This window comes from Aquila chrysaetos, chromosome 1, assembly GCF_900496995.4.
Source record: "Aquila chrysaetos chrysaetos chromosome 1, bAquChr1.4, whole genome shotgun sequence".
Taxonomy (NCBI): Eukaryota; Metazoa; Chordata; class Aves; order Accipitriformes; family Accipitridae; genus Aquila; species Aquila chrysaetos.
In genome coordinates, this window is record NC_044004.1 from 60,867,705 (window position 1) to 60,892,924 (window position 25,220).

Below are 25,220 nucleotides of genomic sequence, written 5' to 3' on the forward strand. Positions count from 1 at the left end.
AGAGAAATGTTGGCATCAGGAGCGTGTGTTCAAATAATAATAATTAAATGGCTGGTTATTCAGCTGGTATTCCTGTTAATGTTATTAAACCCATTTCTGAGCTGGTGGTTTATGGCTTGCTGGATGGAGCAAATGAAGTTGCCGCTTCAGCCTTAGAAAGGGCAGATGAAATAGTCCATAGATTGGGGTTAGGAGTACAAATGAAGACAGGGTTGCATTAGTGGTGACAACCTTCAACAGGAACATTATTCTTTCCTATTAGCTCCAACACAGGCAAATGTGCCTGTCTGCCTGCCTGCCGTGCAGGGCAATACTGTACCTGAAGGATGGAGGGGAAAAGATTAGTAGACTGCTAGTTGAGATCCCTTTGGGTCTTCAGAAGCACTTGGCATTGAGCAGCTGCCATGCTGAGCACCAGGAACTGCAAGGACACGGTATCAAGCTACACGAGCTTCAAATGGGGACTGAGCTCATTTATGAACCTCTCTCCAGCTCCTATGTTGAGCTGGTTTAGAAATCTGTGCCTTTAACTGCAAAACTTGCACACTGATCTGATTATTTCAAGCCTGTAAATAGCTTTTATGATGCAGCTTGGTTACTTTACTTATTCCAGGTTTCCATTTTGCTTTTATCTTAGTTTATTTTATTCCAGGGAATGATACAGCCCAGAGGATTTTTCTTCGTATCAAAGTTGCCAATACTTTCCTCGTAAAATATAGTCTATATGTGATGGAAATGGGCTCAGCCTACAAGGGAAATATTCTGAAGGCAATATCAGCATTACGAATCTCTCATTGGTCTGCAATTGAGTAGGACCCAATCCTGCAAGCATCCTCATGAATAGTTTACCTCAAGTTACAAAATTCCTCCCAATGTCAATGAAGCTGCTTTAATGTAACATGCCTAAGCATTTGCAGAATGGGGTTTTAGGCTTTTATTCAGCGTAGCACTTGAGCATGTGCTTAAAGTTAGGAATAGGCTTGTGTTCAAGGTGAAGCACATGCTTTTCGTTGCCAAACCAGGATGCTTTTTAGTCCCTTTCCTGTATCAGAGGTCTCATCCCCGATTCAGGCCAGGTAGCTGGGCTTTTCTACCTGCCTGGAGCCTGCTTAAATTTAATGAGGCTGCTGGCAAGTAGGGCTTTAAGCTCAAATTGTAAAAATCAGAATTGCAGCTCGTAATTTGCAATTAACAACTGATGACAGTTTTGACAATGGAGCAAATAATAAGTGCATTAACTTGTTAATAGCTCATTTCATGAGTTTCAGGTCACTTTGTGTGACAGTGCTAAGGGCTGGCTTTGGCAAGCTGTGTTTCTGGTCAGTGCCTGATGAGCTGCTCAAAATGGATTATGGTTTTCTATCCTGGTTTTCCTCACCCTGTTATCAGAGTGGGGCTGTGTGGGGCCTTATTGTTGAGGACAATTTCTTGAAAGCTCAAGGAAAGGAAGAGTTGAATTAGCAGCCTGACCTGCCAGTCAGATACCGTGTGCTTCTTGCAGACTAGTCATGCATATGCACCCTTAACTCTCATTGCCTTTACTTGAAAATAAGAAGTTGGGGGTGCCAGTTTTGTAAAATGAAGTAATTTTGCCTTCTAAAGAAGCCAGTAATGAGAGAAGGGAAAGTAATCACTGAGGGTCTGCAAAGGCTTAATCTACAAAACGTTCTGCTTCATTTCGATATCTTACCTGTTTTTAAAATGCTTAAATAATATCCCAAGTCATTTTCAGACAGGATTTTTTAAGTTGTAAAGAAGTCAATTGCCTTGACCTACCATTGCTGTTGTTCATTGCCTGCAATTCTTACAGGAATCTCACCTGGATAATTTTTGAAATTGTTGCTGAGATGCCAAGAAATGAATATGTTGCTGAGTTATTTCATACCCTGATCGCTTCTCTGTTCTGATAACTTCTGTTCCTGGTTCGAAGCATCTATCTCACATTACATTTGAAGAAATTTGATTTTTATTTCTAGACAGGAAATGGTTTTGGGGTATAAAATCTGTTGTCTAGAGTTTGCAGCGGGAGGAGTGCAGAAATGGGGACCACTTCCTTTGAGGGATGGCTCACAGATGATTTCTCTCCAGCAAGCCGCTTTGTGGCGTGTATGCGAGAAAACGATGCCATCGGTAATACCAGCCTTGTCTTGTGACCCGTTTTGACTACGATATGTTGCAGGCTGCCATCAGATAACACTCAATGCCCCCCCACTCTTGATCCCAGTTTGTTGAGCTTGGATTAAAGCCATGTAGCCATGTCTCTGGGTTTGGTCCTGGAGCCTTGTCCCATATGGCAGCTGGAGATGATCTGATGTATCTGGGAGAGGGGATGGAAATGCTGGGCTTGCTCAGTGCTCTGTTTGATGAGCGTGCTGGCACAGTGGCAAAGCTGGGGCTGCTTTTCTGTGGGTCTCTGCTGAAACCTGCTGTCTGCCATGCTCAGCCTACGTGTGCAAGAGGACAAGGGTGGGAGCACATGGCACCTTGCAGACGCCAGCCTGCTCAGATTAAAGCAGGAGCAGTGCCAGCAGGTCGAGGCGCCCAATATATGGGTGAGGGGAAAGCAGCCAGTGCGAGCTGAGTGCCAGCTTGCTGACTTACCTAGAAGGACTAACAGATCAAAATAAATGCAAATCCTGAGTGTAATCACTGACCTGATATGTCATGCTTACTTAGTGGATAGGAAGAAGAGAATATAGCACTAACGACAACTGTGATACAGTCATTGAGTACTTCAGCTTGAGAGATTTTTCCAGTGGTAATTAACATATTTAACTTATTGCTAAAGATTTACAAACATTAAATGCCACTAAGCATTCCATGCCATGAATATCAAAGAAGCTGATATAACTTTGGAAGCATATATTTCATCCATCATAACACTCTTGTCACTTAAATGGCACTCAGTGCACTTAAAATTACAGCGATTATAGAAGAACATCAAATTTCATCAGCAGTGATTACGCTGTGATTATCACACACGCACTTCTCAGGGCTCCTTTTGCACTTATGCAACTGCCAGTTTGCAAATACATGTTGGGAAAGAGTGTTTGGGGCTTGGTAGATAAACCTGGTGTTTCCATCCCATCAGTCAGTCTTTTCAGCATGTTAATTTGTACTTTGGGCAGAGAAATTTAACTCTTAAGAGTGATTTGGAGCAGGAAGGAAGTTAAAGTCTCAGTGAAGACCTTCTCCTCCATCTGCAGAGGACCACACTGGTTAAACTAACTGTAGGGAGGCTTTGGTCAGCCACTTTAGGGTCTTTTCCTGACTTTCCCTCATCAATCCACTGAGACCCGTTAGAGGTAGTGAACTGCCTTTTCCAGGCAAGGGGATGAAGATCTACATAATCTTCTCTTGGTAGAAAAGTAGGGGGGAATTTGTTCATTCCCTTGTTTATATCCTTGCTTATATGCCTGACTTAACTGAAAATTTAAGGTGCTCTATTTCTCCAGGAGAAGAATAGCAGAGAGATGAAAATGGAAAGCCCGATCCAGAACCAAGTTGCCGTCAATGGAAAAATACCTGCTGGTGCCACAGATCTTTAGATGGCAAGAGAAGGGGTAGGAATTGGGGGGGGCTAATGGTCCAAATTGGCCTAAATGTGTTTCCCATGAAATTAGTAATGAAACTATAGCACAGGAGAAAATATGCTTCTTTTTTTTATATTACTGTAGCTTCAGGAGCCAAATTTCCAGAAGGACTCAGCTCCATGCAATTCCTCCTGAGAAGAGCAGCTGAGCTCTTTTGAAAGCATGAATTTCATACAGCATCCATGTCAGACACATACTCCTTTCCCTTCACATCTGTTCTTTGTGTTTGCCTTCCATACTCTAGGAAGCACTTTGAGTAGCAGGAATTCTCTCTGAAAGAGTGGGAAGTAAGCAAATATAACAGCACGTTTGCAAAAAGGAAATGTTCACTTCTAAATCCCAATGCCGAACACAGAGCCCAAGAGCTTGGGTGCACAATATTCTGGCTGCAGGGACGCTGCTTACTAAGCCCTCCCTATTTTTTCCCATTATTTTTGAGAAGCATAGGTTAGTCCTGTGATTTGCAGCCTGGCTGCATGAAGGGTTGTATTGGCAACAATGTGGGTTTCCTGAGCAGGCTTTGCCACTTGGTCCAGCCTCGCGGGGGACAGGAGTCCATGTCAGCTGTCAAATAAGAGAAGTTATAAGGTGGCAATCCATGTGCGATGAGCACTGACTGATCTGCCTTGCTTTGATTATTTTCCCTATCAGATATCTCCAGCTGCTTGCAAACAATCTCTGCACCCAAACCGAACTAACAAAACCTTTCAAAATTTAAATATATATACACTTGCATAATAAACTTAAGAAAAGCAGGCTAAATTTTCTAGAAAAGGTATTTTCTGGGAAAATATTTACTTGAACTGACACTTGATATTTTGGAGGAAGACAAAAAATAGGTGTTTATTCTATAGTTTACTAATTCTACCCATCTTGAAAATATCCATTGGTTGTATTCATTGCTGTTTATGTTTACATGAAGATGTAGATATTAATAGCTGTGGTTCACATATGTTCACATCTAGGCTGTATCCTTGAAATGAATGCATTTCCTTTCCTTAATGGAAAGAAGAAAAACTCTGCTCAAAGTGCCAGATTTTCCAATACAAGCTTTGATCCCTGCAGATGTATGCACTGAGGCAGGTAGTAAATCCCTCTTGGTATTGATCCCAGGTTTAACCAGTGGGTGACTGAGCAGATTTAACCTTGTGAAACAGCATACTTGGAAATGACGTGTCACAAAATCCTAGCCTATGCCTTGGAGAAAAGCAAATTTCTTCTAGCTGTTCCCAGGACTTAGCACTCGCGGGTACCTCTGCACTGTATATAGCAATGTAGTACATATATGAATCTTCAAGGGACCATGCGGGGTCGTAGTGTTTTGAATTAAGCCAGGACATGGCCACTGTGTTGTAGCTTAACATCCACGTCTACTGCTGCACTCTTAGATTAATCTTATTTAAATGCGTACGAGTGTGTATGCAGAAAGGGAAGGAGAAATGGAGGGACTGGAGTTTTCCCTCTCTCCAGACATCCCTTTCCTGTTGTCTGCTGTGTCCTTGCATTTTAGAGTTGGTCACCCTCTCCTCTTTTCTCTTTGCTGTTATTGAAATGAATAGGCATTCCTAGGTGTCTTTTGTTTTGCTGCTTACCTTTTCACACACCTTTTCATTACTTGGAAAATGGACAGTGTAGTAAGTGGGATCCGTTTAATTCTGTGCTTTCATAGTTTTTAATGGTGGAAATTTCAGAGCATTACAAGTTACTAATAATTAATTTTCCTCCTCTAACTCCTGTCAAGAACAGCTTGAAACACAGTGTGAAAGAGGGAGAGAGTTAGTCTGTGCTTCCCCTTCTCCTCTTGGCCTTCCTCAATTCTGTCCGGATACAAGTGTGTAAAAGGGAAACAACCCCAAATTTCTATTTTTCAGGGTATGTTTTTAAAGCCAGAAAATCCTCAGAATTTATTTAGAAGTATTTTTTCATTAATCAACAGAAAATCTGATCATCCTGTCAAAAGTGACATTTTCTTGGATGGCAATTTATTTATTTATTTATTTTGAAATTCCATTTTTCATGAGGATGCTTTGTTGAGTTGGAACATTTTTACCAGCTCCTCTGAAGACTTGGTCATGAGGAAACCGTCAAAATGTATGGGGGGAAATTTCATAAATAACAAGAAATGAAGCAACTCCTCTGCGATGAAGCAGGAAATGAGTGCTGGCATCCGAAGCTTCTGCTGTGCCTTAGACATCCTAGGAGGATTATTAATGTGTTTTATTCCTGTAAGTTGGAAAGCAACCCAAACCTCTCACAAGAGATGAAGTTCAAAACACTAGATTTAAGTTTTGTTGTTAGCTGTCTAACTTGTTATTGGTTTATTTTAAATTCTGTTTATGCGGGCAGCATTAGAGGAGTTACTGTGCTGTGTAATGGGAAGAAGCAATTTTTCCTGTGAAAGCCTACCCAAACTACTGGAAAACTGATGATTAGAACTTCAAAACTTCTCCACTGAGTAGTTGTGCATTTTTTGAGAAACGAGGAAACTCCAGTCATATTCTACATCTTTGTCTGGGTGACCTTACAACTTTTTCAATTTGTATACCCCAAGAGATCACCTTCTGCAGCCTGAAAGTCTTGTTGGTGATCCTGTCTGATGGTCAAAGGATGCTGGCAACAGAAGTAGCATCTTTTGTTAAACCAGCTAATATAGTTGAAAAATAGTAGTATGTTTCTGGGTGCAAAAGCCCTTTGCAAAGTTAGATATAAGCTAAAAGCATTTGCTGAAAGTTCACTTAGATGTGTACCAGTTAAAGTACCTTTGACAGAAAATATTATACTACAGGCTGGTGCTTGTAGCATAGCAGGAGCGTTGGCAAAGGGATAGACAGGTGATAAGTTTCTTATCTCCTGGAGGAAAACAAGGGATCCTTTATACCTTCTGAAACACAACAAGGTTAGAGAGGGCAGAGATTATATTGTTCCATCAGACTAATACCTGTATTGATGTCGTGGTTTAACCCCAGCCAGCACCATACAGCTGCTCACTCACTTCCTCCCTCACCCAGTGGGATGGGGGAGAGAATTGGGAAAAGAAGTAAAACTCGTGGGTTGAGATAAGAACGGTTTAATAGAACAGAAAAGAAGAAAATAATAATGATAATAATAACAATAATAAAATGACAATAGTAATAATAAAAGGATTGGAACATACAAGTGATGCACAGTGCAATTGCTCACCACCTGCCGATCAATGCCCAGTTAGTCCCTGAGCGGCGATCCACCCCACCCCCACTCCCCCAGTTTATATACTGGGCATGACATCACATGGTATGGAATACCCCTTTGGCCAGTTTGGGTCAGGTGTCCTGGCCATGTCCCCTCCCAACTTTTTGTGCCTCTCCAGCCTTCTTGCTGGCTGGGCATCAAAAGTTGAAGAATCCTTGACATTAGTCTAAACACTACTTAGCAACAGCTGAAAACATCAGTGTTATCAACATTCTTCTCATACCAAACTCAAAAACATAGCACTGTACCAGCTACTAGGAAGACAATTAACTCTTTCCCATCTGAAACCAGGACAATTGAGTTTTCCAGTTCTTAGTACAGCTATCAGTCTTGTTCTCACATTTACTGTTGGATGGTGTTTTGCAGGGCTCCTAGGTGGCTCAGGACTGAGGGATCAGCAAGGGAACGATGCTTTTGTGGGAGTTTTCCCCTGTTAGCAGTGTATTCCTCATCTTTGAGTGGTTGTGTAAGCAATTTCTAGTGCAGGTTGCCTCGGCCTTAATGGTATCAATATAGTCATTTTTATAGAAGCATAAGAGTGTCTTCACTCTGATACTTTTTTTTTTTCTTGGCTGAAATATCCAAGTTTAATTGCAGGAGAGAAGCTTTCTCAGTCTCCAAGAGCATGAGTTTAAAATGGGCAATAATTTCTGTGTTTAAAAATGTTTGGAGAAAATCATGTCACAATTTCACTGTATTTCAGAAATCTGAAGCAGTACTGCTGGTTCCACAGCTTAAGGAAAATGAGCTGCTGCAGTGGGGTAAAGCAGATGTAATTCTTGCTTTCCCAATCTGCATCTATTACGTCCCCATTTATTCCTACTGCAAGGGTCTGCTACCTCTCTTGTTAGAAACCATCACGCTTTCAGGCTAGACTTATTTATGGTGGAGACAGACCTAGCCACGTTTATGACAACACTGGTTTAAATAGCCACTTTTGGGTTTTTCTGAGAGATGAGGAGGAGCTGTGTGACCTCTCAGCTTTTGTTTTGCAAGGCAAAACATAGCAAGTTATTTTAGTTTCTTCTCCTAAACTGGGCTGGCCACTAGCCTTATTCAAGTAGCCCTAGTCCATACCTTTTTCTGTCTTGAGCACAGGAGGCTGCGGTGGCACTTGAGCTCTCTCCTGCTTTCCAGGCTGTGCCCATCCCGTGGGAGTCCTGTCCATCATTCACTGTCAGCTCCGCAGGTTTGACTTTCTCACAGCACCTTCATGGTGTGAAATGGTTTGAAACCATTTTACAATCAGCCTGTCCTCCTGACTCTTTTCCTGCCATCATTTCAAGCAGTGAACTCACAGCAGGTTTTCTCATCAGTGATCCCAAATTACCACCCAGGACCCTGCTCACTTCCATCCCCCAGGCCTCCCCCCAGCTAATTTTGGCTGCAAAATATGCCAACTTTGCCATGGGATGGCAGTTCATTCCAACATCATATCATCAGCAAATCACATTGGTATGCTCCATAAGTCATGCAGAGGCTATTAATTTAAATAATACAGAAAATTATTCCCCAAACCAATTTTTACTTTCCAGACTGGTTCATCCCTCCCCAGTGCAATCTGTTGCCTCTTAGTTGGTTTCATAGCTGCTTTCAATGCCTCTGATAATCCCCATTTTCTCCATTTTGAATATTTCCCCTGTTACATTAAACCAATGCTTTACTGAAGTTTGAATAGTCTTCATTCTTGCATGTCCTTTATCTAGAAAATGAGTTATCTTATTAGAGAAAGCTACCAACTAAATCTCGTATGATCTCTCTTTGGTAAGCTCATGCTATGCATTTCCTTCTTTTTCTGTTTGTCTGCCTTATATTGTTCTTTCCTTCAAAAGTTGTGCCTCTGCTGTCAAATTAACATTTTGTAATTGCCTCCAGCTCACACTTCTTCCTCACTTCCATGCTCAGTAGATTGATATTTTTTACTCTTATGACACTACTATGAGTTGCCAGATTTAATAAAAATCCTTTCTATTAGCTTAGTGATCTCATGAGATTTGTTTAAAAAAAAAAAAGGCACTGAAGGTAGAGGGCAAGCTCATAGTGGCAAAGGAGATAGAGCCAAAAGAGGTCAAGAAAGCGCGTTTACACTCCTCGAGCTTAGAAACAAATCCCTTCCCCCTGCATCTACCACTTGAGGATATCTTTCTGGCTTTTTAGTGTTTGGAAGTCCTCAGGTGAGACCAGTTGATTCAGGCTCTTTTCCTTTTTGATACTGGAAGTACATAAACTCACTGAGAATAGATATAAGGTGCCCACTTTTGGGGGAGAAAAAACAGTATCTCCCCTAGCAAAGACCAAAGTGTCTTTGCACCGCGGTGGGCCCTGTTCCACATCTGGGCAAAGCTACCCTCAGGGGCCAGCAGCCAGGCTGCCCACGGGCCATCCCTGTGTTGCAGTTGGCCAAATGCCATGTTTCACACTAGGGCAAATACCTCCTTGCAGCCGGGTTGGCAAGGTTCAAAGGGATGCAGACTTCTAAATTGCAGATATTTCCTGCCCTTAAGGAGTACTTTGTGCTGGAAATTAGGCTTTTACAAGCAATCATGGGGTCTTTTCCTTTGTGTTTGTTGATGTTCTTGGGAGGACACCACGTTGGGTGTTTTACCGTTGTTTATAATTATGTTCTGCTGTTGTCTAGGGAGGGCAGGATGCCGCTGTGCTCAGGTGATTCCTGCTCTGAGGCATTTCTAGTCTAAGGAGAGGTAGTGGGAGAAAGGATTTATGGATCATGCTCAGAAAAGGAGAGCAGAAGGTATCTTGCCAAAGGTGGCCCTGCAACCCTGCATGGGGCACAAATGAAAACAGAGCCCAGTAACCATGACTTCCAGTTCGGTACATTGATTTATCTATAGTGATCTTGTACTTTAATTCTGTATCCCTTTATCCCTTTTCTTTTTCAGATTCATGATTTAAAATCTCTATAAATTAACCTATGTCAGTAAAAATTAATGTGACTTAATTTTCTTCCCTGCTTTTGCAAATTGAGTTTGGCCCCTGTGAGCATCTTTAAATGATCATATACCACCTCTCTGACTTGCTCTGTGAGGAACCAAAGTCCAGTGGTGCTAAGTCACATCCAAAAATGTTAATAGGCTTCTAATGTGGGGAAGGGTTTTGAAAGTCCATCCCACAGAAAATTAGTGCTTGGGAAACAGCAAAATCCAAGTGTTTCTTGGTTAATGTCTTGCCTATGCCAGCATGGGCATGAAAGAGAAGAAAGTGTCAGAAGGTGAATTTGAGATATAATGGAAGAGATTCCCAAATCAGGTAGTATTTCAAGGGGATCCTAGTGCCTGATTTCCTCCTAGTTTTTAGGAAATCACAGTATCAGTAGGTTGTGCAAGCACAGAAAAATGGCAGTAGAGTTGGTTGTATTTGCTGTGACTGGGAAACAACATTTGCTTAAGATGCTGTGTGGGTGAGAGCCTGAGAGCACACAGGGTATGGATGAAAGTGTACTGTGACAAATGATACTGCACAGAAGTGTCAGGCTTAGTGATCGACAGAGTCGCTCATCAACTCAATGTGATTTTTTTTTCTTTTTTTTTTTTTTCCTGCAGGATTACCAGAATGTGATTTGGATTTCATGGCTGACATTTGCAGAGCAGGTGAGGATCACTGAGCTCCCAAATCCATGTTTGGGCACCTAAATATATGGCATCCTGCACCATCCTGAAGGCTTTGACAACAATTGTAGACACCGCTGCCCACTTGTTAAAGTCTGTAAGTCGGGCTACTGCAGACTGGAAAGCACAGAGGTGCTTAATTCTCAAGGCTTTTTTGTCTTGTATTGTTTTTTCTGGACTACGTATAGCACACTCTGTCAGTTCTGTGGTGATCACTCGAAAACCACATTGCACCTCCCCCATCAACTGATCAGCCATGCCCCCGAGACAACCCTACCTAGAATCAGCATTATTTCAGCAACAAAAAACTTCAGGATTTTTTTTTGTATTTTCTTCACCCTGCTCTCAAAAAGAATAGAATATTTTTGCCTTGGCAAGTGTGGATTGTGTGCTAATTTATGTAAAGGCATGTTTTTGCCAGGCATGGTTGGAAGAGAAAAAGTGTAACATCAAACATTTTTTTGTCATTTTCAAGCCCTGAGTAGCTAGCTTTTGCTAACCATGCTTAGATAAGAGCTGGTGGGGAGACTTTTCTGAATGGTGGTATTTTTCCACTGCAAAGTAGTGATTTGTCAAAACAACTTTTTTGCTGAAATGTATTGGTTAGATATAATGTTCACTGCAAAGGTACCTCCAGATGCCAGATGAAATGAAAGCATGTGACCCCCATTACACCCCAGAGCAGTCACCAGCCGTGTGTTTGGGGTACGCAGCATTCAGACTGCCTGGCTGCTTGTGCTAAAAAACAGTCTTTCCTCGATTTAGTCTGCTGCTGCTTCTCCTCTCTACACTGACACTTTTTGTTTTTCTCTGTTTTGTCCCTTCCCCAAACTGTGTCTCCCACAGCCCATAGCTCAGGGTGGCCTAGGACATTGGCCTAGACTCTTCTCCCAAAACCCCCTTCTTCCAAATCCTCCAATGACATGTTATCTATTAAGTGGAAATGAGACTCTGAGACAGGCCATCTCTCCTGGTGGAGAAAGAAGGTAGCTGGTATCCAGTCATTTTTACTGAAGTCCTATTCTTCACAAAAGTCAGTAGGGCTCTTCATGAATCCCCTTGGGTGCGGGGCTCTGGGCATGCTGGGAATTTAAACCAGTAAGAGAAAGGTAAAAGCCAGCATGATACTGGGCTGTGTCTCCTTTATGTACACTTCACTGGAGGAGAAGCTACCTGATAATAGAAGTTTTTTTAATTGCCAGGAACCATATACCAAGAGCCAGGCGCTGGAAGCTGAAACTAGAAGAGTTCATCCTGGAAACAAAGTATGTTTTCTTTATTTATTTATTTTTAAAACAGGCACATATTAATCATCAGAAAAGTTTCCCAGAAGATGTGGTGGATCTTTATGGACTTTAAATCTTCAAATTGAGATAACTTGTTACTTTGAAAATAATTGGCCTAGGTCTGTACAAGTTTTAAGGCAAGATGGGAGAACCGCTGTGTGACATCTTCTGCCCATGATAGAGATGAAAAGAGGAGTTCATTCCTAAGTGCCACTTTAGCTCTAAACTTTGAGGTCTTCAATCTCCTGTTAGTGTTTAAGTACTACTAATGAAGTTTTATTGATGCCTTTTATATTTGATCAAGTGCATATTTATTCTGTGTGCTGTGCCTAAGAGTCTAAGCTGACCTTTCTTAAAGTCTCTCCATATCCGTAAAAACTGCAAAAGGCAGTCCGGTGAGTAAATGTGATTTGCATGGTCAGTTTGCCTTAATTTGTTTGTTTGATTTTTTTGTTTGCTTTTGGTTTGCCTGGATCTGATTTAAATGCCTGGTGTTAGACATGTAATCGAAACATTTTGTTCTCATATTTAGACAGTCGTGTGTTTTAACACAGCTGGTCTCTGCTGCTCCCTGTATCTCCTTGCTCGCACAGACATAGTGCTGCATTCTTGTGTCGTGCCATGCAACACAAATCACACCTGTGCTGCGATACCCCCCTGCTTTGACTGTGGGGAGGGAGCACCCAGGGACTCTTCCCTGAGTCAAGGGAAATAGGTGCCTGTGTCCTTGGGAAACAAGGTCATTGAGTTTCACCACAGTGTCAGTGCCCAGATAGAAAATGCTGAGCTGGATGTGAGCAGGCAGGACAGGAGCCCTTGCCACTCAGCCAGAGGGTGCACGAGTGGGCTCCCCTTGCTGGTCGTGGAGCTGTGGTTTGGCACAGTGATGCCACCAATGCAGTCTCTCCACCCTCCTTGCTGCATGAGATGTGGCCCATTTGGGAATGTAGAAATTGGATCCTAAGCACCCTTAAAGGGTTTCTTTATTAACTTTAATGTCCTGGAGATCAGCTTCTGACAAAACATCTTTCCCATGTATCTACTGCTCCCTGTGAAACTGCCTACTTCTGTTATCCACCTGAATGGGACAAGGGGGCTTTTTCTGATCAATCCCTGCCTGGTCTCCCACCCTGTGCACCCATTCTGAATGCTTAGTGTTTCTCACCAAGACTTTGCTTGGTTTGTCATGAGTTAGCATTCGTGTTTCCATGCAGCACCCAATCTCCCCTTGCTTCCCCAGCTACCCACAGCACACGAATCATGATGCTAGGTCTTTGTTTGTACAGGTGGCAGGTGGGCTTCAAAGATGAAGCTAAGCAGTAATAAACTGTATAATTACTGGAGATCTCTGCATAGAGGGGATGATGGCTTACAAAGGGAGGAGTTGCATTTATCCCCCTTAAATGGGAGCTTTGTGTTAGCAGCAGAAGAAAAGGACTTAAAGATATATTTTGTTTGGGTCCTTGTTGTATCTAGCAGGGAGCCATCCCTGCCACAATTGAGGAGAAAAAGTAGTTTTAAAAGATTGAACTAAAAATTGAATCTGTGAGCTGCTTCTTAAGGGAAAGCAAATTTGTGTGTCATGTATTTTTGCTATTTTCCTGTCAAAAATGCAAGGTGAAGTTATCAGAGTGATTCAGTCAGCTTCATAGAGGACTTTGAAGTTCCCCCCTCAGCCTCCAGGGTTTGAAAAAGACTTTTATTTCTATCTGTGCTTAATGAGCAAGCTAGCACCAGGGATATGCAAAAACACTCTGGCGCTTCACCTATAATTTTTGTCACGGGAGCAAGTAATGTGATGTGAGCCCTGACTTTCCCCTGAGTTTGGACTTTGTGCCTCATTCATTTGTGACATGCCTCTTCCTCGCTCGGGGCAACATAGTCACCCAGGACACTGAGCTCCTTGGCCTATTCATGGTTTGTGGATTGTAAATCTCAGAAGAAGGAGACAAAGCTTGACTCAACCTCAGTGATGTTACAAAAGCCGGCGGTGAATACCCCGCTCTTGTAGGATAATGAGCGCGCTTGCTTCTTGGCACTCATTCAGCCTCCCTCTCCATCTCCCACTTGCTCTCCTGGCCTTGACCTGAATCCAACAAGTGAACTTCCCCAACTGTACTTGAAGCTGCCTTATGAGTGTCAGCTCTCGTGACAGTTGTCCAGCGGGATGGACTTGCAGGGAACGAACTTTGCTGGGGCGTTTCAGACAGACGGCTGAGTCATGAGCCAGGTTGCTTTCCCACCTAGCGGCCATGCAAGAAAAGGGGGACAGGAGCAGGCTCAGCACGAGCCCAGACCTAGCAGTAGGTGTAACAGGTGAGGAGACTTGTTGGTGTGCAGTTTGCAGCTCTCTTGCTGCTTTAGAAACCCTCAGAGTCATAGGAAATCGCAGCTACAGGGCTCAGTTTCAGTAGTGAAGGACAGAGAATTACAGCAGTAAGAGGAAAGGAATTTATGCATCTAAAATAGGAGGAACGGTGATGATGATGAAGCAATTTCTACACAGCATGTTTTCATAAATCTGAAATTCTGAGTTTCCTGAAAGGTGGCATCTTTGGAAAAAGGAGCTTTAACTAATTACTTCAGGATAATTAAAGCCACCAACCATATGAGTTCCCTTCTGCAGAGAGGAAATACTAGGTATCATTTGTTTGTATCCAAAATTAATTTGTGAGGCCTGAGTTTTTAAATGGAGTTATCCAAAACTAACTTAAATACTCTACTGTAAGGACTACTGCTAAATTCAGTGAGAGCAAGCTGATAATCTGCACCTTTGAATGTTAAATCAAACCACTGGGACAAGAGAAATTGGGGATTATGTGCATAATATCAGTAAAATGACTTTGAAGAGTTTGTCCTGTCTGTGTGATGTATAGTTTGTTGTTTATTTTAATCAAGCAATTTATAAGAATTTATTATATGGTGGCAAAGCATGGCTTCATACCACAGTTCAGATTAAGCATTCAGCTGAGCTATGTTAAATATGTAAGATATGGTAGAAACAAGATTTTCCCTAGCACATTTTTATTAATAACTTCTGATGGAAGGATAAGTTCAGGCAATGCAGTTAAGACTTAAAGGGCAGAAGAAAAGCAATAACAGTATTATTTACACCAGCTATTGCAATAGAAAGCCAGGATAGTGAGGAACTGGTTGGAGAGAAGTTCAATGGTACACTGGAAGGAGCTTTTCTCCATTGTGCTGAGCTAATGTTCCTTTGGTTTCACTTTTATGTATGTTGAAGTCTGCATTAGTTACATACGAACAGAAGTTAAATTTTATAATTTTGCTGTAGCTTGAACTAGTTATTTTGGTATTGGTTTTGATACTATTGACAGTGTGCTGCTTTGAATAGGGTTAATACTTTTATTTACATTTCATTTTGGTCTAAAAATACCCCACATTCTGAAGATGAGCCAGCTTGTTGTGTTGTGAGGAACCCAGACTGCAGACTTCCCATTTATACAAATTCTGCGTTTCGTGGTTTTGCCACATATCCACATGGGTCTCAGTCAGTACTAGTCTGTGCTCAGCTCTGCTGAAGCCAAGCTTCACTTCAGTCTGCCTGCCTAGTATCTGCTTTCTTGAATTTTGTCCAGAATTTCTTTCAGAAGAGACTAAGTGTTTGGATGAGAGATCATTTGGGTGCCGCTGAATAGCCAGAAACATTAACTGGTTCAGGAGATCCCTTTGGCTGAAAATAGAGGAAGAGAGGGTACCTGGGGAAAGGTTCTTATATACTCATCCTGTTCTTAGTGTTTTCTGAGCGTTTGCTCATGGCCACCCTTGGAGACGGGTTGCAGGGTCAGATGGACCCTTGGTCTATTTTATGTTCCAACAGTAATATTTAAGCTTGAACATCACAAGGTACAAGTCTACATAGGGCTGTGCAATAGGTTTATCTGGCCTCCACCGGTCGTAGCCATCCGTTGCAGAATAGTAATGTCAAGCAGAGTAAACTTGATGCAAGGAGGTTGCTGGATGCTGCTAGTGGTGTCACCATGAAATGGTGTGGCTCCCCTGCCAGAGCGTTGCTCAGCTCAGCCCTGCCCCATGCACCAGCACCATGAGGGGCTTGCACAGTGCTGGTGCTGCGTGGGAAGGAGACAGACAGCCCCTGACCGTGGGGGTTGTCATCCTCAGGGACCTTGGGGTAGCTCTGTGTGGCGGGTTGGAGTGGGGTGGGATTCGAGAGGGCAGCCATCAGCTCAGACACTGGTGACTGGGAGCGCTGGTTTAATGAGCATCTCTTGGGTTTCTGCTCAAAATGTTTTGGTCTGAGATTTTATTTTCTGCATACAGAGAAAACCAGGGTTATTTGAATATTCAGATGGCTCAATATGCTGTATAAGACAGTTGGCAAGTGTAGATGCCAAACACCATTTGGATTTGATTTTCTTTTTGATTTCAAAATGTCTGTTAAGTCACCACTATTGTACAAAAAAGAGGACATTTTTTACTAACTATAAACCCTTCCTGTATTTTCTGTGCTCAGAGAGGGAGAAACAGTTACTATTTTCTCCAGAAAATCTGGATTTAGAGTATGCATTTGTCTCTTCTGTGCTGCTAGATGTTACTAGACTACTGCATTCTTTCCAATTATCCAAGCAGCCCTCAGGTCTTTTAAAATAAATAAGATCTCAGGATTTGCTGACTCCGTCAGGAAAGTTTGGCCATTTTTAGTTTTAACTATCAAATATGCGCCTTAATCTTAAATAGCATTTAAGTTGCCGTTGTCATATTGGAGTCAATAGTACCATTAAAATCATCTTTCCAATAAGAAAATAGTTTAATTTTTCTCCTTGCTGTTTTGGTCTACATGGGTAGTCACACCAGGATGAGAAAACGTCCTTCCTTGAGAAGCATTTTCAATGTGCAGTAGAGCTAAAGAGTTGGACTTTTATGGGACCTCAGCCCCCACTGACCACATTTCATCTCATTCAACACCTTGATGTAGTAAGAAACACTCCCATTTGATATGACAAATGTTTAGATGGCTGAAATCAGAAGAAATTATCTGCAATATCACTATCTAGATTATGGTATTGCATTCTTCTAGTGTTTGTATGTTGCATGTCTGGTTTGCACACAGTTACCTAAGTAACCTCTGCACAGGCTTCCGCTGCGCTAATCCTGAAATCTTCCCAGTTAGAGCTATTTTCTTTCTTTCTTCTGAAATGTACTTAGTTTTTCTGTCTGTCTTTTCTTGTTATGTAAAAATTCCCATGTTGTGAGGAGGTTTTAAATTAGGACTAGCCAATCCTAATTTTATCAGGAAATAGGAGAGAAATTAAATCAGAATGCCCATCGTGAACAGGTCCTGGACAGAAATGGCCTTGGCACACCTACATTAGTAGCATCACTGTGATGCTGTATGCTGGCTCCAAAATCCGCTGCACTTTTTTATGGTTATTCATTACAAATTTTTTCCTGTGTCCTTATAATATCATGATTACTTTCCTCACTATAAATCTTAGAGGGACTTTTGGATTTTGAAAAAGCGTGATATTTTCACAGTGTACCTGATTTCTTCTGATTATGTGAGCCCAGTGTCATACCATAAATTATCCTTCCTGATTTATCAATGGCAAACATTGATTCCAACTGTGAGGGCATGTGCTGCTTATACAAATGTCTGACACTGGATGCAAGCCACCTTTTTACCATGTTAATTGAAGATGGATAGCAAGGACTTGAGATCAACAAATGGGCCTGTTTGTCATGTTGTTAAAACTCAATCTGTCTGACACTGGAAATGTTTTTCAGCTCCTTAAAATGAAAGGGAAACTGTCAGCTTGAAAATCACATGTCTAACAGAGCTGTCATCTTTTCCTTTTCACAATCCTCCTCAAATAAGAGCTCAAACACTAGCTGAAAAAAAGGCTAGAAAATGCAATCTCACCTTTTATGGAGATGTAGAAAACATTGTCCAGGTCAGAGTTGTGGTGGGACGGATCCATAAATGCTGACTCAGCCCTGCTCCACAGTGTCCCTACACAGGGGTAGGTGGGTCCAGATGTTGTTGTGGCACTGCCAGCCATGGCAGTGCCTTTGGGAAGGGCAAAGGCTGGATTTGGGGAGTCTTGGGATGAGAGAGACAAGTGTGGACAGAGCTGCTTTCCCTAGCTGTGAGCATTTTCCCTCCAGAAGTCTCAGAAAAATACCTCAACTTTCATTAGTGCTGATGGTGCAGTGTCATTTCACGTGGGTCTTTCATCAGCGACAGTCCCAGGCACCTCTGCTTCTCATCCTGAAAATTTTACTGTGTTAGATGCTATATAAATGTCAATGAACTACGAACAGCTCCTTTCCTTCACAGGGCAGATGGTGCATTCACTGCTGAATTAAGACTTGGCCTGCAGGTTGTTGGGTTCTTGTTTGTCTGCTACAAGTAGCCCATTTATTTGTGTGGCTGTGAATAAGTCATCCCTAGTTTGCTTCTCCTTGCAATGCTACAGAGAAAACTTGAATTTTCCATTTATAAAGGCTTCTGAATGAACTAGAAAATCTCTACAATGAGTAGCCCAATGGGATGCAAGCTAATTGTTCACTAGTAGCTGCTGTGAGCTAGGAAAAGTCAGCAATTATTTGGAAAATAATTTGTAAAACACTGACTTTTGCTCCCCCCCTGCCCCTATCTCCATGTGTGCCCAAGGTGAAAAATCCCCTGTGCTGTAAATGCTGAGGAACAGATTTGTGCACAGTGTCTGACTTCTCTTGACTACTTTTGCTTGGCCATGTCTTCCTTGAGAGGGTATATGAGCCCTTCACATACATGACTGTGTATGCTCTCTGTGCTTCCTGAGGTATGGGGTTGTTTTAATCTAGATACGCAAAAATAGGATTATTTCTCTTAGGCTTATTTATCCCTCTCAAGCAGTGTTTCTTTAAATCAAGTGAACACATTTAGGAATATTTTAAACTGTGATATTTTAATGTATGTGTTCATTAATTTTAATGCCGTTCGGTAAAAATCTAAGACATTTCCAATTCACACCAGTGCTACCCTCTTGCTGCGTTATGCTGAGAAATGAAGTGGAGGAAGCAATGCCAAGGGATGTGTATGAACCTGTATAAGTTGCTGTAGGTCTGGTGACTTTGAGAAGGTACACTGATTTATACCGGTCACGGGTCTGCCCTCACTTCCCATTTACGTTAATGGGATTTGTGCATCCGGCTTCCCCAATGTACCATGAGGAAAATTGGTCGTACGAAGATTAACACTAGTGCGATCATAATATCCACTGGTTGTTACAATAGATCTGTTTATCAATACACTCTAGACACATTCAATATTGTTGCGTTTCATAACGAATTACTGTAAGTTGCTGTTCTGTTTTATTCCCTTATTGCATTTTCACAGCGCATTATAAGAATGATAAAATTCCATGAGCCATAACTCCTAATGGCAGAGATGATCAATTTGACTTCTAATTTGGAAGAAAAAGCACATACACGGTATACACTTTGCCCTAGTGCAGAATAATAGTCCTGCTCATCTTTGTGGCAACATTGGGACATTAGCAGTAATGATTAGCCATAATGGCTTTTAACAATAATTTATTTCTAGGTATGTAAATGTATCTCATTCATTGGTCTCAGAGCTAATGCCAACAATACCATGTAAGCATGTAAGAATGTGCATCTTTCACTACGTCTATAATTCAGAGCATCCCTGACATCTTTTTAAGGCATAGGAAGTTAGTTGTGCACAAAAAGGTGAACTTGCCCATGGTCTGGTTTACCAGTGACAGGTGAGCCATGGCAGTCTATGCGATGGCTACCTGCAAATGTCCTGCAGAAATATTTGATGAATTAATGTTCAAAGTTGAGCTTCACTTTTAGTGAGGCTGCTTGCACTGCTCACAGCATCGTCACAGTTGTGGATTGATAGGAGGGATTTTTTCTTTTTAATCTTTCTTAAAATTTTCATTGAGAAGCTGTTTGAAGGCTGATGGAACACTAGTGTGCTGGAATCTCTCTGGAGCAAAGGTAGGAGGGTTTGAATGGTTTCCTTTTTGCCGAGAAACCAAGGCAGATGGTATGCTGAAGCCTTCCAGTGACTCCTCGATAGCACTTAAAAGTAAATCTACCATTTGCAATCTATCGTCTATTTAAATCTATTTAATTTACAATTAACAAGACACCTCTTACTCTCTCAACTTAATTAAAAAGCTACTGACTCTTAGAAGGATTGAAATGCAATAAAGAAGATAACCTAGTTAGGGTATAATTAAGGGAATTTACGTAAGTAATAAACATGGTATTGCTGCCTTCTAAAAAAAAAAATACCCTGAACTTGTGTTAATTTTTAAAAAAACATATTAAAATAAGTGTTCAGACATTTAATTAGCATAAAGCAAGATAGCTATGGTGAATTAATTACATATAATTTCCTTTAAGTAACCATTGAAAGCATGACATACCAAATGGCCTTTGCGTGATCTGTTAGCAAGCCAGGTTTTAACCTTTGCATCTTTAATTAACCCCTTCTGGGCTGCTGCTGATTTCAACTAAATCCTACAGGTGCCTACATTATGTCCTCCAGAGAGGCAAGTTGAAAGTTGATTACAAGTATGAAATAAAAATCATGTCCTTGTTTAAATACTCACTTGACCTTGGGTTAAAAACAAAGTGTTCATTTTCCAGGATTCTGTCTGGAGCAGGAAATAAGGGAAAAAACATCATTGCTGCACACCAGTAGCAGGTACTTATTTTGTCCTGAATGTTATAAGCCCAGTAAGCATAGCTGCATGGGCTTATAATAAAATAGAAAATATTCTTGTTAAGTAATAGGATTTTGATGCCAGTCCTAGCAGGTGTACCTGCCATGTGTTTTAAGATGCAATCTACAGTTTACTTTGAAATTTGTTTTGTTTTTTGAGGAGGGGAAGAAGAGTCCAAGCATTGACGAGGGAATAATTGGTGCAGAGGTGAGCCTGCAAGGTGCTCGCTCATGCTGCAGGAGAGCGTGGTGGCTCCTCAAGGAGTTTTGGTCATGGCTTGTGCTGCACAAATCCCTGAAGCACCACAGCTGGATTTCCTGTAGCTCAGCTTCTCTTCATGCCGATAGGTTTCCAGCTGGCTGCTTGGTCAGTGGTGTATGAAAGTACGCTCCTGAAGCTGCTTCACCACCACAAATGGTAATTCACTCCTCAACTGCAAATTGTGCTTTGCTGGATGCAGACTATGCACTATTTATGGTGCATAGGGACAACTGAGAGAAAGATATTTCAGAGTGAAGTAACAAGTATTGCTGAAGGGCAAACTTTTAGGGTACATCGTTGGTGTGAAGGACAGGATCATGTTGTCTGAGCAGAAAATGTGTCCTTGTTGTGTGTACCCAAAAGAGATACATTGGAGATGTTTTCCTTCCTGAAAGAATAAATGAGATCATTGTTAATAGAAGTGTTCAAAAGCTGTTTATATACAACATGAATATTTAACTGTATTTCAGGTCTGTCTAGTGCCCCATTAGCAAACAGAAGTTTTCTGGGGCATGTGGGACTTGGTAATACCCAACTTGCGAGACTCTGAATCTGTCATGGCTTTCTCTTCAACTTTCCGCTTCCAACAAGAAACTTGCCCTTTCATGTATTCTTTTTCAAAGGGACAAACCTCCACCTGTGTAGCTTAAGGTGAAGAGTTGGAAACATCAACAAGTACATCCAAAAACTACTCCTTTGGTTCCCACACCATTAGATTGGGGATGAAGGTAGCACAGCTACACATTTAAATGATGTGACCATGGCAGCTAAGGCCATTAGTGCTGGTGACAGAATGGCAGATGCTTTCTGATTAAAAACAAAAAAACACTCCCCTGCAAATTACATTAAGCCCTTCTTTGCATTTTGAAAGGCAATATGTGGTTTTTCACCTGCCATGACTGTCAGCTGGCGTGTGCTATCTCTAACCAAGCTGCATCTGCAAATTTGTGATCTGTGCTGCTGCTTCCACACAGTGCCAGCTTTTTCCCTTCTCCAAAAAGGTCTTGCCTTGCTTGCTGGCAGCGCTGCACACAGGTTCAGCCTGCGGGGGAAATTTAAGACTTTCCCAGGAAGGTTCATACTCTGCATCTGCTATTAGGGACTTCAGAGATGCCTGGTTTTAATTTTGGAGTTATTTCATTTTTTAAGGGAGCTGTTATAGCTACTTACTTTTGAACTAAGTGCGTAATGCTTCTATTTCTACTCTAAACTACAGTCAGATGGTAATTCATCTGTTTCTGTGCATCGTCACCTAAAAAAGCTGAGGAATAAATGCTTCATTGCTGTATTCAAACTAATAATCTTGGTTGGCCGTCCCATTTTATTTGGAGGCTGAAGTGCCTTTCAATCAAAATGGATATTTAGAGACCATCAGGACCAAACCACCAAGGCTTCTGTTGGTACGATGACATTGTTTTGTTAGATGTGGGACTTGGAATATATTTACATGCCTCGTAGCGATGTAACGAAAGATGACAGATTAATTAACTATTGGAGTTCGGCCAAGCAGAGGACACGGTGGCCTAGCAGGTGCCCCGTTCCCCATGCAATAGACTGTGTTTGTTCATGCACTCACAAACTCATTAGGCTCAACCTGAGTTATTTGGTACGAAGTGTTATTTGGGTAATTGCTGTTGCATCGTTTGGGTGAGCTTGTGTGCAGAAGACACTTGTGGGGGTGGTATTGGGGGTCTGGCAGGCTGGGGGGCTGCAAAAGTTGTTTGGTTGAAGGGTGTTAATCCAACCGGGAGCATAATAGTGACAAAACTCAAGAAGATATGTCCTTGGCTTGTGTTTCTCTGCACTGCCATGCCTGTTTGGTACAGAGCTGCCTTTGGCAAGGAGACGCCATGACTTTTCCTCCATGCCACAGCATGGAGGACAAATGTTTTTTTTTTCAGTGTGATAAAAGGGTAGGAGGTGCTGCTCAGACCCTCTTTTCCCTCTCTACTGTCCTCTGGGAGGATTTCAATATTTCTTACTTTGGCTCAGATGCTTGGTCTGCTTTTCTACCTGCTCCAACTTTGTTGTGGAGACTGCCCACTGCAGTGGAGAGTGTCACTGGTAGGAAATGTTTATGGAGAGGAGAAGTATAATTTATTTAAAAAAAAAAAAAAGAGAGAGAACATTGTTCCTCCAGTCAGATGTTTATTTAGTGGCTGCTTATCAATTATCTGTTTGAACAGGTTTCATTACAGAAAGTGTAAACCCCCTCAGCGCGTTTTAAAATATGCTAATCCTTACTTAGGCAGGAAATGGAAAAGGCTCATTTACAGTTTAATTTCTAATCCATGTGGGTTGCCATGTTGTATGGTGGGACATAAATAGAAAAGCTGAAGCGGAGAGGACAGCTCGCTCACAATAAACAGGTGCTGCTGCTTTGCTTTTTTCTGCTTACCCACTCTGATCATATGTCAAAGCATAAGCCACAAAATGTTGAGCACAAACTCCGCCAGAACCATTTATTCTGTGCTTTTGGTTTTGAGGGATAACATACAGGCAAGAGCTTGTAAATCAACACTGATGAGGAGGGAACAAACAGGTTCTTTTCTGATGTGGTGAGTACCCGCACAAAGAGCTGTTACAGCCCTTTTCTTTCGCTGGCAACGTTAATCAAACAGGATCAGTGGGCAGCCCCGCAAAACACCCGAAAAAAGCAAAACCACATTCCCCACTCAGGTTCCTTCTGCTGCTGCAAATGCACTGGGACAAAGGAAGTTCTTCCCCTCCCTTTTTTCTTGGTTTGTGTTTTCTTTCTCTAAAAAAGTTTAGTTGCACAAATTAGCTCCCCTCTGACTTTTCCCCTTTAGTAGTTTGTAACATTAATGGAACCAACTCATCCTTCTGATTAAATATTTATTTGGGCAAGGCTACCAATTCTGCTGTTAGGCCTCCCATATCAGTGTTTGATCAGTTGCCTAATGTTGTTGTTTTCCAGATGAAACAAATACTATCCCCTACAGTTTCAGGCCTGGGCTGTGGGCTCCTCCCCTTTGAGATTGCTGGAAAGAAGGTGGAGTTGACAAACTTGCAGGTGCGAATCCTTCTTGAAAGACCTGGCTCCGCATGTGTTTGAAAATCAGGAGGGGAAGATGTGTTGAGAGCCTGGCAGGGAAAATCAAGCTGCAGCAGGAGCCACAGGGGCAGCCCTGGGCCCAAGGCGTGCCCAAAAACGAGCATCCTTTTTGCAGGACTGTTGTCAACACAGCCCTAGCGGGGCGGTGACAGATATTTGAAGCAATGGGACAGGGTTTATTTGATATAGAGCGGCAGAGTTTAATTATGGACAAGAATCAAATGGATATTCATAGGGTGATAAATAAATAATGTGTATGCACTCACAGGGAAGGACAAGAACATTTTTCTGAAGCGAAAGAAATAAAATCAGCAAAACAGAAATTAAAAATGGATCTATTTAGCAGAGCTTCTGGTTACGTGATGAATGCATCAGTTTGTGGGCTCAATCCTTCTGTTTCTTGAGGAGTCATTCATGCCTGGGCTAAAAGGCTATGAAACGGGCCAGGGTCACATTTCTCATCCTCTGATCTCTGCTCTGAGATTTCCAGCTAACATTTTCTCTCCTCAGGGGGTGAATTGAGCCTTGGGAGGCTCAGCAGCAGCCAAGAACTAACAGGATGAAAGGGAAACCCGAGGAGTTGATTTGATGGTGATGGAGATAGAAAGGAAAATGGAGCAGGATTTTCCCTGGCTGGCTGAGCCAGGGGTACAAGCCAGCACACACCTATTCAGCAGGAGGCTCTTTAATATGGGTTAGCCTTTAGTAAGACCTTCTCAAAAAAAGCTGGGCAGTTCACATGCATCAGTACAATAGCTGCTTTTTTATTTCCTAATTTCAGCAAATGTCTCCTAAATAGTTGGTGCTTCTGACAAAGCTCCTCTCCAAAACGTGCACGTTTCTTCAAGATAAGTCTCAACTTTCACATATAACTTGATGTTTCTTCTACATGCAGCTGCGGACACGAGCTTGAAAATGGGAAATTATCTGAAATGAGAAAATGAATGAGAAAACCAGCTTGTTATACTTTCAACGAAATGCTTTAAGTTTTACTCTTGGATTTGGGGAGTGGATGTGGGGGCTTGCCTGATAATGTTTTTAATATGTGGTACTATCAATATTCTGTTAAAAAACTGAGAGAACTGGCAAAGGCTGACAGAAAAAGGCAGCTTAGATGCATCAGGGACTTGGGTGACTTCTATTTGTCCATTGAGCATCTTTGCATGTCTCAAAATGGCTTATTCTCAACTATACCCGAGACGGTGCTTTGCTACGGACTGAGCAGCATGTATTTCTAGAGATAAGACAGGAGGGACACCTCCCCAAAAATGTGTGTGTATATATATGTAAGTTAAAAAAAAATTATTTACATATATAAAGGGGGCCTTTGGTCATGCTTGGTGTAGCCGTAGCCCAATGGGGCAAGGCAGCTCCTTGGTTTTCCTCCACTTCCCTTCACCCCTGCGCTCAGCAGCTGGCTGCCC